Raw genomic sequence first — 13,452 nt, 5'->3', positions numbered from 1 at the left:
TCAGCTGCAGTTTCCCTTAGACTTTTTAATTTTACTATATCTCTTGCCTGAATGTTGGAATACATTTTTGAAGAAGAAATAAATTGACCTTATTAAAACCTTAAATCAGTATTTACTGAAAGTCTGCTGTTTGATGCAAAGCACTGATTTGGTTTCTTAAAGGATCCTTTCATCTCAGGAGGAAAACCAAGATATGAAAATAAGTAATTTAGGAAGAAATAAAAAGTGAAAGAGAAAGTGATGACTGTGTAAGAATTATGGTAAAACTTTCAGGTTGAATTTGTGTTATGTCATGAAATCATTTAAAAGTCTATGTTAGGGAGAAGAGATTTACCCAGGATTAGGGGGCAGAATAGAATGTTTCTTTGTGAGTGTAGAGGCAATATAGGCACAATATTAAAAAACTATTTGAATTTTAAGTTTCATTATCATACTTTAGTTTCTGACAAATAATTGTCAGACAACATATGAATTGCTACCTTATAGTGTTATGGGGCAAATGGGTTTATCTTAAAGGCATAGTTTTAAATCCCAGCTTTAAAACAAAATATTTGTGAGAATGGACTCCATTTAGTATTCTTAAAATGCAAAAACTGATATAAAAAATGCCTAAGATAAAATGTGAAGTGATCAGCACAATACGGTATGGTTATGTACTTTATGAAGTTTTGCTACCACTTTGTGAATTAATTGATTTATATACTCCATAGAGAGGACATAAATCCTAGGAAAAATTTGGTTCACAAGTAAAAGTTATCCTTATAATTTCACCTCTATTTCCAAAACAAATGAGAATTAGGCAATAAGTTATTTTACTAATACTTATATCTCAGTATCACCTATTCGATAAAAACATCTGAGTCTAAACCTACATGCATAAAAATATAGAGTAATTCTTATGAAGTATGCATTCTATAAATCCACAGAAGAATAATATGAACACAAGAAAATGTAATCTATTGATTAGCAGTCCAAATCAGATACACATTGATCCTAAATTTTTATAGTTTCTTCCAAGTCACTCCTCCCAAAACATTTATTAACTACAAAGAGAAAAATAATATATAGTGCAGAAGCCTGGAAATCCCATCCTAATCAATGATCAATGCTAACATCACCAGAAATGGGAAACATTGTCATTTTGTGTCAATTCATAAAATGTGATATATTGTCAGGAGGTACTTTGAATCTAAATAAATATCTCATTCATCATCTTATTCTGAATTAATTAATTTATGTCAGTACAAATTCATAGACCTTTATTTTATTGAAAATAATATAATCTGTTACTATAATTATATTTTTCAATGCTTAGAGTGTCTCTGTTTTGGCCAGTGGGAGAAACTTTGACCTACTTCTATGTCCTTTTGGCATGGCTGAATTATTCTTAAGGACTTTGTTGTTTTATGGCAAAACTAAATGTTCTAGGCAACTTTGTAGTTTCCTTGACCCAGGCTTGGAATCAAAAATTTCTCCAAAGGAGTCTTAGTTTCTTTCTTTCTTTCTTAATCCTTTCTTTCTTTCTTCTTTCTTTCTTTTTTTTTTATAAAGCCATGTTCTGGGGTGTGCTTATTAATCTTGATTGATCTCAGTGTATAAAGCTGGTGAATACATACATACATTTATACTTATTTCTCTACCTATTTACACCACACTGATAGCACCAATATCAATTCAAAACCACAGAGCCTTTTCTCTCTCTATCTCTCTTAAATTTGTAACTCTGTTATCAGTCAGTGAGAAATCTGTCTCCCGTCATAGACAATGCATTTACTTATTCATTTACTTATCTGAATGGCCCTCTTATACATAACCAAATTCTCATCACTGCCTTATTACATAGATGCCCTTCTCTCTTCGGTTAGATTCTGAACCCTGTCCCAGGCTGCTACTTCATATGTGAATACCCTCCTGAGCTCTGACCCTCATCCTTTAGCCTAGACTGCGCAGCTTCCCATATATCACTTCAGATCACTTCAGCTCTGAAACCCCATGCCACCTGCCCTTCCACGAGACAACGTCTTCATTCTGCTTGCATTCTGACTCTTGTGCTAGGCCACCCCCATTTTGGAGTTCTTCCTCATTTGAAGCTGGCTGTGCATTAGCACTCTGGACTACTGTGATTCTCCTATACCCAGACGCATAAAACGTTCAGCCCTGCTAAAAACCTTTAGGACTAAATTGTTTAAGAAAGGAAAAGAAGAAAAACAGAAAAGAAGGAAATAAACAAAAAAGAAAAAAAGAGAGAAGGGGAAAGAAGCAGCTTCAGTTCCTTTTTTATACCATTTTTTCCCTAAAAATAGGAGATTTGTACTTATAACCTAATTAAATTAAATTCTAATTAAACTAAATTCTGAAACATCTATTCAATCATTCATTTAATGCACATGTGTATTGATGACTTCTTATGCAATTGCTTTCTTCTCTTGCAGAACTTACAATAAAAGATAAAATGTGTATATTAGAAAAAGAGCAATTTTTGTGATTTTCAGGACTTTTAATTATTAATTTAAAATCTATTATAGTTCAATTTTTGTGTGTGTTTGTGTGTTGGTGAATTAAATAAATATGCAGACTTAGAATATGGGGATTCTGTTTAGCAACATGGGTTTCATTAGTTAGACATAAAAAAGAAACAATTATATGTTAATTATACATACCATATGTTAAATGCTTATTATATGACACACACTTTTATAGATACTTTAAATAAACTTTTTTAATTCTCACAATGGACTCATATTCTTTTATAGATGTAGAGACAGATTCAAATTCAGTTTAAGTAAGGACTTTCACTCTGAGAAGAGGTAGTAGACACAACTTTCCCTATTCCTACCACTTAGTACAACTAAAACCCATGTCCATTATATATAAAACAAACATAAGAAGACTCCAGAGGTGAAAAAAATGAAGCAAATTGACTAGAGACTTTGGGAGCTGATGAAGAATATAAGCTGAGCTCCCCAGATTTTCTTTTTGCGTCATATATCCCAGACATAGAGCTGAAGAAGCTAGCAAGCCAGAAATGCCAACAAGAAGAGACAAGAAAAATCTACCCTAAAATTTGCTATCTCCAACCAAACAGCCAAGAAAGTTATAGACAATAACAGTTATACTCCATTCAAACAGATGTAAAAAAAATGTGGCCCCACCAATGTACATACCAGAAAAGGTTTGGAGGTGAACCTAGAATTTCATTCTTTCAAAGCTATAATAACATACCCTACCTCAAAATGGATCATGAATCTAAATGTAAATCATAAAACCATAAAACTTTTAGAAAGAACCATAAGAGAAAATCTTTGCAATCTAGGAATAGACAGAGTTTATAGATTTGATACTGAAAGTACAATCCACAAAGGGAAAATTTACTAAATTAGAGTTTGTAAAATTAAAAACTTTGTTTTGGTAAACAGTTTGTTAAAAGGATTAAAAGATAAGTTACACACTGGGATAAAATATTTGCATATCATATTTTTCTGACAAAGGCCTAGTATTTAGAACATAAAAAGAACTTTCAACTCAATAGGAAAACAATCAAATTACAAAACAGGCATAAACATTTTATTGAAGATGATAAACAGATAGCAAAGAAGCACATTAATAGTTGTTCACCATTATTTGCTGTTAGTGAAATGCAAATTAAAACCATGATGAATCAAAAAGCTCCCAACATACAGAAGTCCAGAACCAGATGGTTTCATAGGTGAATTCTACCAAGTATTTAAAGAGCGTTAATACATATGCTCAACTATTCCAAAAAATAGGAGTATAGAAAACTTCTAAATATATTCTATGAAGCTAACAATCCTGATACCAAAACCAGATAGGCACATTACAGAAAACAAAACAAACAAACAAAAAACTACAGGTCAATATCCCTGATAAAGACAGTTGCAAAAGTCCTCAATAAAATATCAGCAACTAAATTCAACAACATATTAAATGGATCATTCACCACCATCAAGTAGAATCTATTCCAGCATGCAAGGATGGCTCAATATCCACAAATCAATCAGTGTGATACATCACACTAACAAAATGGAGGATAAAAACCAGATGATCATCTCAGTAGATACAGAAAAAGCATTTGACAAAATTTAACATCCATTCATGATAAGAACTCCCAATAAAGTGGGTTTAGAGGGAACATATCTCAAAATAATAAAAGCCATATATGAAAATCCCATATGAGGCATCATACTCAATGATGAAAAGCTGAATTGAGCTTTTCCTGTAAGATGAGGAGAAAGACAAAAATATCCACTCTTGTCACTTTTATTCAACGTAGTAGTGGAAATCCTAGCTACAGCAATCAGACAAGGAAAAGAAATAAAAGGGACCCAAATGAGTAAGAAAGAACTATTACTATTTGCAGATGACATGATACTATACATATAAAACCCTAAAGACTCTACCAAAAAACTATTAGAACTAGTAAATGCATTCAGTGAAGTTGCAGGACACAAAATTAATATGCACAAATAGGTTGCATTTCTATACGATAATCGTATACTAGAATATGTAGAGGAAAGAAAACAAAAGCAATCCCATTTACAATTATATCAAAAAGAGTAGAATACCTAGGAATAACTTTAACTAAGTTGGTGAAAGACCCATACTCTAAAAACCATAACACATTAATTAAGAAATTGAAGATAACACAAATAAATGGAAAGATATTCCATGCCCAAGGATTGGAAGAGGTAATATTGTCCAAATGTCCATGCAACCCAAGACAATCTATATATACAATATGATTCCTATCAAAACACCATAGCATTCTTAAAAGAATGAGAACAAAGAATCCTAAAATTAACAGTAAATCACAAAAGACCCCAAGTAGCCAAAGCAATCTTAAGAATGAATAACAAAACTAGAGATATCATACTTCCAGATTTTAAGAAATTACAAAGTTATAGTAATCAAAACAATATGGTAGAGGCAGAAAAACAGATACATAGGTCAATTGAACAAAATAGAGAACCCAGAAATAAACCCACACTTATATATGGTCATTTCATCATGACAAAGGAGGCAAGAATATATAGAGGGGAAAAGAAAGTCTTTTCAATAAATGATGTTGGGAAAACTGGATAACTTCATGCAGAAGAATAAAACTGGACCACTTTTTTAGACCATATACACAAATAAACTCAAGATGGATTAAAGACCTAAATGTGAGACCTGAAGCCATGAAACTCCTAAAAGAAAACATAGGCAGTAACCTCCAGGACATCGACTTTAACAATATTTTTCTGGACCTGTCTCCTTAGGCAAAGAAAACAAAAAACAAACAAACAAAAGTAACTATTAGGACTACACCAAAAAAAAAAATTGCACAGAAAAGGAAACAATCAACAAAACAAAACAAAACAAAAAAAAACAGCCTATTAATGGAAGAAGATATTTACAAATGATATATCTGATAAGGGGTTAATATCTAAAATCCCAGAAGAACTTATGTAACTTGACACCAAACAAAACAAAACAAAAAAAATTGATTTAAAAATGGGTAGAGAATCTGAGACAGTTTTCCAGAGAAGATATATAGATGGCCAAAAGACACATAAAAATATGCTCAACATCACTATTATCAGGGAAATGCAAATCAAAACTACAGAGGGATATCATCTCACACCTGCCAGAATGGTAGTAACAAAAAGACAAGAAATAAGTATTGGCAAGGATGTAGAGAAAAGGGGACCCTTGTGCACTATTGGTGGGAATGTAAGTTGGTGCAATCATATATTGGTGGGATTACAATATAGTGATGCTTCAAAAAATTAAAAATAGAAATACCATATGATCCAGTAATTCAACTACTAGGCATTTACCCAAAGAAAATAAATACACTAATTCAAAAAGATATATGCACCCCTATGTTTATTTGGAGCATTATGAATGAATATACATGAATAAACACACACAATGAAGTATTATTCCTCCATAAAAAAGAATAAAATTTTGCCATTTGTGACAACATGGATGGACCTAGAGGGTACTGTGCTAAGTGAAGTAAATCAGACAGAGAAAGACAAATATGTGATTTCACTTACATGTGGGATCTAAAGGACAAAACAAACAAACAAGCAAACAAAACAGTTACAGACTCATAAATACAGAGAAACACTGGTGGTTACTAGAGGGGAGGAGGGCAGAAGGACAGGCAGTATAGGTGGATTAAGATGTACAAACTTCTAGTCATAAAATACATAAGTCACAGGGATGAAAAATACAGCATAGGGAATATAGTCAATAATAGCGTAATAATAAGTATTTGGTAAAAGTGATAACTACACTTACTGTGCTGAGCACTGCTTAATGTATAGAATTATTGAATCATTATATTGTACACTTGAACCTAATAAGAAAACAATGATATATCATGAAAAACCTATCAGAAAGGGGAAAAATAATGACAACACCAAATGTTGGTGAGATGTGGAGAAACTGGATCACTTATGCCTGTCAGTGGAAAGTAAAATGACAATTCTAAAAAAAAAGAATGACAGTTTCTTAAATACACACACACACACACACGCATACACATATGACTACCATACAACTGAGACATTGCACTCCTGCACATTTTCCCAAAGATATGAAAACTTCTATTCGCACAAAAATCTGTACATTTACACCAACTTTATTTGTAGCAACTCTAAACTAGAGATAACCCAGATGTTTTTCAATTGGTCGCTGAGAAAACAAACTGTGGTCCATCTATACCATCGAATTCTACTCAGCAATAAAAAGGAAACTGATTTATTATCACACAATATCCTCGATGAATCTTCAGATAATTATGCTGAGTGAAGAAAGCCAATCCCAAAGGGTACATACTGTATTATTCCATATATATAACCAGCTCGAAATGACAAAATTGTAGAAATGGAGTACACATTAGTGGTTGCAGGTATTAGGGATGGCAGAGGAAAACTGGGTGTGTAGAATGGAATGAATGTGACCACAAAAGGGCATTCTGAAGCTTTTTGTGGTGATGAAAATATTTTGTATCTTGACAGTATAAATGTCAATATCTTGGGTGTGATATCATACTATGGTTTTGCAAGACATTACCATTGGGGGAAAATGGATATACAGTACATGAAACCAGTATTTCTTACATCTGCATGTGATTTCACAATTAATTCAAAGTAAAAAGTTTAAATATAATAAAAAGTAGAAGTTCAGTGAGTGGTAGAGTTGTACTACCTGTCTCCAGGTCCCATACTCTTTAACACTACACTACAGCAACCTGAAACATTTTGTCTTGTCTCTGTATGGCCTCAGTTTGTTTTTAACCAAAAAAGTGCTTTGTTTTGTTTTGTTTCATTTTCTAATAGTATGATGATATTTTCCAGCATTTTTAAGTATTCCTTACAGTTTCCTCCAATAAATAGCACACAACTCTAAAACTGTGGAAAAGGGCTATCATTCTGACGAGTTCATGGAGGTTAAATGGGTGGGCAATGATTTGCCCCCATGTGAGACTATGTTACGTCACCCTTCTTCAGAGTCATTTCATGCCAATGCTATTTCCAAGCAAGGAAAATACTTTAGAACAGTGCTTGGGCTGTTAATTCTCTTTATTAGAAAATTCCTCAAACTGAAAAAGAAAAATCTTTGGGTTGCATAGGTGGCTCAGTCAGTTAAGCGTCTGACTCTTGATCAGAGCGAATTAGATTTCTCTAGAGAAACATAACCAATAGGATGTGTGTGTGTGGGGGGGGTATGGGTGTGTATAAAGATTTGTTTTGAGGAATTGGTTCATGCAAATATGGAGGCTGAGAAGTCCAAAATCTGCAGGGTTGGCTGACAGGCAGAAAACACAGGAAAGAGCCAATGTTGCAGTTCAAGTTCAATGAAGCTCTGCCTGCGTAGAATTCAGAAAAAGCTGATGTTGCAGGTGAAGTCTGGACAGTCTGCTGGAGAATTTTCTCTTGTTCAGGGAAGGAGAAGCTTTTTGCTCTATTCAGTTAAACCTTACTCTGTTCTATTCCGATAAACCTCATCCCCATTATGGAGAACAGTCTGCTTTATTCAAAGTCCACCAACTTCAGTGTAAATCCTATCCAAAAATAATCTCAAGAAAAAACAAACAAACAAACAAACAAACAACAAACAAAAACTAGGCACTGTGGCCCCAGACAAGGGACACACATAAAATTAACCATTACACAGGACAACTGCTTTAAGTTAGAGGAGGATACTAATACTCAAAAGAAAACTGCAGAAAATTTCACTTTACTTGGGATAGTTAAAAGTTTGTGTGAACAAGACTGAGAAAAAAGGGATTCCCTAGGAATTCACAGTGTCATGTTTGTAGAAGATACAAAACAGTGAATAGAAAATATGCTCTGATCTGTGAAACCGAAAATTCTTCTCATTTTCCCAAGTTTAATTTTATGCAATAGTATTATCAGCAAACTTGTAAAATCCCTTACTGTGTACCAAGCATTCTCTTAGGTGTTTCATATATATTAACTGATTGAGTCATCGTAATACATTAGGAAGCAGGATTTATTACCAACCCCTTTTTAAAGATGAAGCAACTAAGAGACAAAGAACTCACAAAATTTGCCGTAGGTCACAAACTTATAGCGTGCCAGCAGGCTTGTCGTGTATGGGAGAATCGTTTGTGGGGTGAAGTCAGAATAACCATCTCTGATTCTATCTTCTCATCTGTCCAATGAGAATAATTACTGCATTGGGTTCTGAGGACGAAAAATAAACTAACCATCAGAGTGCTTGGCATAAAATAGGACATGATTATTTATTTTCCTTCTCTTCTCCCTGTCTGCCTTTCTTTCTTTTTTTTTTTTTTAAGATCTTATTTATTTATTTGACAGAGATAGAGACAGCCAGCGAGAGAGGGAACACAAGCAGGGGGAGTGGGAGAGGAAGAAGCAGGCTCCTAGCGGAGGAGCCTGATGTGGGGCTCGATCCCATAATGCCGGGATCACGCCCTGAGCCGAAGGCAGACGCTTAACCGCTGTGCCACCCAGGTGCCCCCCCGTCTGCCTTTCTTATACCTACTTAGACCTCCTGCCTAATCTTTCTGTAGGTGTTCGTAAGTGTTCTGAGAAAGAAGTACATATTCAATTCAAAATTCAATTCAAAATGAAGTACTAGAGAATGTTTTGGCTAGGGGATACCTGACATAGGAGTCATATATTGTTGGAATAATATGACTCAGGTTAAGATAGCATTAAAAATGTTAATGGTATAAAACCAAAAAATTCTATCCTTTATCTGCAGGTTACTTATCTCCTATGTCAAAATGAGCAATAATAAGGGCTTTTGTCTACAGCTAGATTAAATGATGAAGGCTTTAACCCAAAAGATTGACCTAATTATGCCAATATATCATTTATATTTCAAATAACTTTTTATTTGATGAAGGTAAAGGCATAAATATGTAGATACTATACACACACACACACATATATATATATTACTAGATAGATAGGATAAATAGACAGGTGGATTGATAGATTATTTTCTGTAGACTAGCATATAACAATGAGATTATTTATTCCTTGAAAGTTTAAAAGCACTTCCTAACAAAATCGATCTGGCCTAAAGCCATTGTCATCTAAAATATTTCTCATTTTTCTCCTGACCACGATTTATTTTTTCTTCTCAATACAAAGCCAATTTTGTATTTTATTAAAAATGCTATTTATTCCCACTCTATTTGTCATAGTATTTAGCATAGCTTTATATACTTATTAGTTAATAAAAATTTTCATTTCTTTTTTAACAGTAGCTTTATTTTTTAACCTTAATTTAGTTAATAAAATTTAAAAAAAATACACAATTAAAGAGTGTTAAACAGACATCCTTGTACTATAAGTAAAACTATCCTGGGTAAAATAAATGTATTTTTAGATCGGGGACCAGCCTTTCCTTCACTTTGGTTCAAGTTGAACTTGATCTATAAACAAATTTCCTTAAGATTTCTGCCATATGGATACATGATCTGCTATTTCATTATTCAGTTGGGCTCATCTGAGTAGATTTGTGGAAAGCAGTTATGCATCTATGCCTATATCACCCTCTTGTCCCTGGTTTCTTGTTCTTTTTGTCTCTTAACTCTTTTTTGTTTCTATCACCATTAATATAGAACTTCTTCAACAATTTCTGTTCTTTCTCAGAGAGTTTTGTTTGTTTTCTTCCTTCCTTCCTTCCTTCCTTCCTTCCTTCCTTCCTTCCTTCCTTTTCCCTACAAAGCACCAAAGACTCACTTGAACCAGCTCAAGCAAGTGGTTTTTATATGGGTACACACTGCAGTCTCACAGAAACCCACAACGAGGCCAAAATACATCTAGGCCTCTTAGGGAGTGCAACTGGGAATTTAAAAGCCACCAGGAATTCAAGTGTCTATTTCTCACGGACCAGAACTCCTCTCAGTCCTTTAATCTCTGCTCCTTTCTGGATGTCTGAACTCTTTATATATTTTTCATTTCAAGTTCTCAATAGAAACTGGCTGAGTCTTGGTTTTCAAATTCTGAGTTTCCAAAAGATAAACCTAACTGCCCAAACTCATACTTTTATCAGGGCTTCAAAAGTCATAAAAAGCGAAGCAGGCTTCCTCTTCTTCATGTTTTACATTAAGAGAGCTCTATCCTATGTATTTATATGTATATAACTTACACCTCTTCCTTTGTCATATTTATGACACTTCCCTTTTCCGAATGCCCACTGCCTCTAGCTCAACTATTTGAATACATTCCACCTGTTCTTCATACTGTACCTTCTCACTGCAGCATTGCATCTTCCAAGATGCCGCATATACAGTCTTCATAACTTTAAGGAATGAAGATTATGTCTCTGTAGGATTTTGATGAGAATAGGGGAGAAGAGCAGAGACAAGTGATTGGAAAAATTACAGACCTTGGATCAGATTGGCCAGATCTGGAATCTTGCTTTTCCATCAATTGTTTACCACTAATAATATTGCTTACTTTCTGAAAGCTGTAGGTTCTTTATCTGAAAACTGGATTTCTGCAGTTAAGAGTACCAACAACAAACCAAGGAAGAGGGCAAGAAACCTGAGAAAATGCCATGTTCCTTCATGAATTTGCAAGAGCCCAGAGACTGACTCTTGGCCTTATAGCCAAGAAATTTGATTTGTCAGCACACTTGGCATTATTTCAACATGACTCTTTCTGTAATAGTATTGCTAGTTTTTCACATAATTACTATTTTACAGATAGGTTGTTCTTTTCATAATATTTATTGGACATGAAAATAAGATCTAATTGCTAAATAGGAAAAACATTATAATGGATATTTACACTAAAATATTACATTTATGAGTGCCAGAATGCCACTGAGGTTAACTGTCCTGTTTATCATTCCAAAAAAGTATTTTCAGCCTGGAATGAGAACAAAGCTATCTTCATGGTTTTTCCAGTATGGGTATGTTTTGTGCTATTGTGGCATTTGAACAGTAATATTCTGTGGTAAGTCAAAACTCTAGTGGCTGTCATCAGTGGGAAAGGTGGTATAGAGGAAATTAACTTGAGGCAAAGAAATAATAATGGGCTGCAACATGGATTTTCATGTTTATTTAGACAGTAATTTTCTGAGTCAATAATAGCACTTGTGGTGCCATTCATTGGAGATTTGGTTTCAAAAAATTTTCCGATTACAGATGTTATTAATTTCCCTCAAAAGCCACAGACAACAACATATTGCAAGATTGTTGATTTATTCCTCTCATAATATTTTACAACATTTTATTTTGAGGGAGGAAAAGGCAAAATAGAATATCTAGAAACAAGTGATTGTCGTGAAAATTCAGTACTTATTCTTTGGTGCAAAATTTTGCTTTCAAATTCAAAATTGAATTTTATGGTAACTGAAAACTAACAATCAAAATTAGTTTTCTCATGTAGATCTTCATATCTTGTGCTCTACATGTTACCCTTCTATTTATATTACAAATTTCACTTGGTTTTTGATAAAAAAATATTTATCAATTAATAGCCTAGAAAGAGTAATATTACTCAAAATTTATATTTAATATAAGGCAATTTAAAATTTATACAGGAAAGATCTTTAGAAATATTTTAAAAACTTAAAATGTTTTTAAAATAGCAAATGTTTACTTACTTGACTATAAGAAAAAAATCTCTCCTACATTTTTCAGAAAAGCCACTATCTCTGATACTTTTCAATATCAGCCACATGTCTATGGGCTGTCATTTCCACTCAACTTTCTGGTTGTTTCTGGACCAGACTTATGTCTAGAATAGAGACACACTGTTAGGACATCTACTTCATGCAAATTTGTCTTTTGGCCACTAGTGTGAAATCAAGCTGATATAAAACTGGGTCTAGAACTACTATCACCCAAGGCAAAGAGAGATACTGACAAAATGGCCTCAGGTAATCTGCACACACACTTGGGATTCTGGAACTATGGATTGAATCTATGAAAAGATAATTTCCTCGTGTACCTGAAAGTTGTACTATAGAATGCAGGAGAAACATGCCATGTCCTAGTACTGAATGGCAGGTGTTAGAAGAGAGTTTTTTCCAAGTACAACTGGAGTGGCTATATGTCCTCATAGATCAAGCTTCAAATTAAACAAATGTCCAGTGAAGAGATAAATTGGACTGAATCCATCAAAGTAAGATAAAAATCCAGGAGTGGAGAAAGGAACATCTATGATCCATGCATTCTTTGTTTTGGATACCATAAATGGTGCGGAAAGAGCTGTCAAGATATAAGCATGAGTACTGGAAAGTCCTTATACTTATTTCTGCCATAATTGGAAAAGTATAAACTATGAAGAAAGATTGGTAATGACAGAAAAGTTCAGTCAAAAGAAAAAAATCTATTAAATGGAAGCTATAGTATCAAAAAAGATGGTGAGAAAATCTTACTACAACACCAAATGAAAGACTCAGGATAACTTCTCATGGTCTGGGTTTATTTAAATCCTATAGTCAGTGAACAATCAGGCAAGTGGGAATGGCAGCAGATATTACTTCAAGAAAAATAGAAAATAATAATAAAAGTTCCACAATGGGTAAGCGAAGGAGTTAAGTTTGCCCAGGGGTTTAAAGAGACCTATTTAGTGAGTAACCCTCATTTTAGCTATATAACCTAGTCCATGAAGGACTAAAATATTTTACTTGGACTGCTGAAGTTAGCCACAGAGAGGGTATAATCTTTCTGGGATTTTGATTTGCCTGAATAATAAACTATTGGAAGTGACGCAGAAGTGAAACTTGTAATATTGAGTTACTTCTTCTACCTCCCCTGTGATTGTATTGTGCCCCTGTAATTGGTGTTCACTTTTTTTCAGGTATCAGCTTAGTCTGAATATATTATATCAAACCTCTCAGGTGGGCAGTAATTTTGAATATTTAGACTGGACAGTGAGTCAAGCTGCTATTCCTAGTTTCACATAAATTTAAGATTTTACATTG

Source organism: Ailuropoda melanoleuca, chromosome 15 (genome assembly GCF_002007445.2).
Source record: "Ailuropoda melanoleuca isolate Jingjing chromosome 15, ASM200744v2, whole genome shotgun sequence".
NCBI lineage: Eukaryota > Metazoa > Chordata > Mammalia > Carnivora > Ursidae > Ailuropoda > Ailuropoda melanoleuca.
This window is presented reverse-complemented; position numbering follows the sequence as displayed.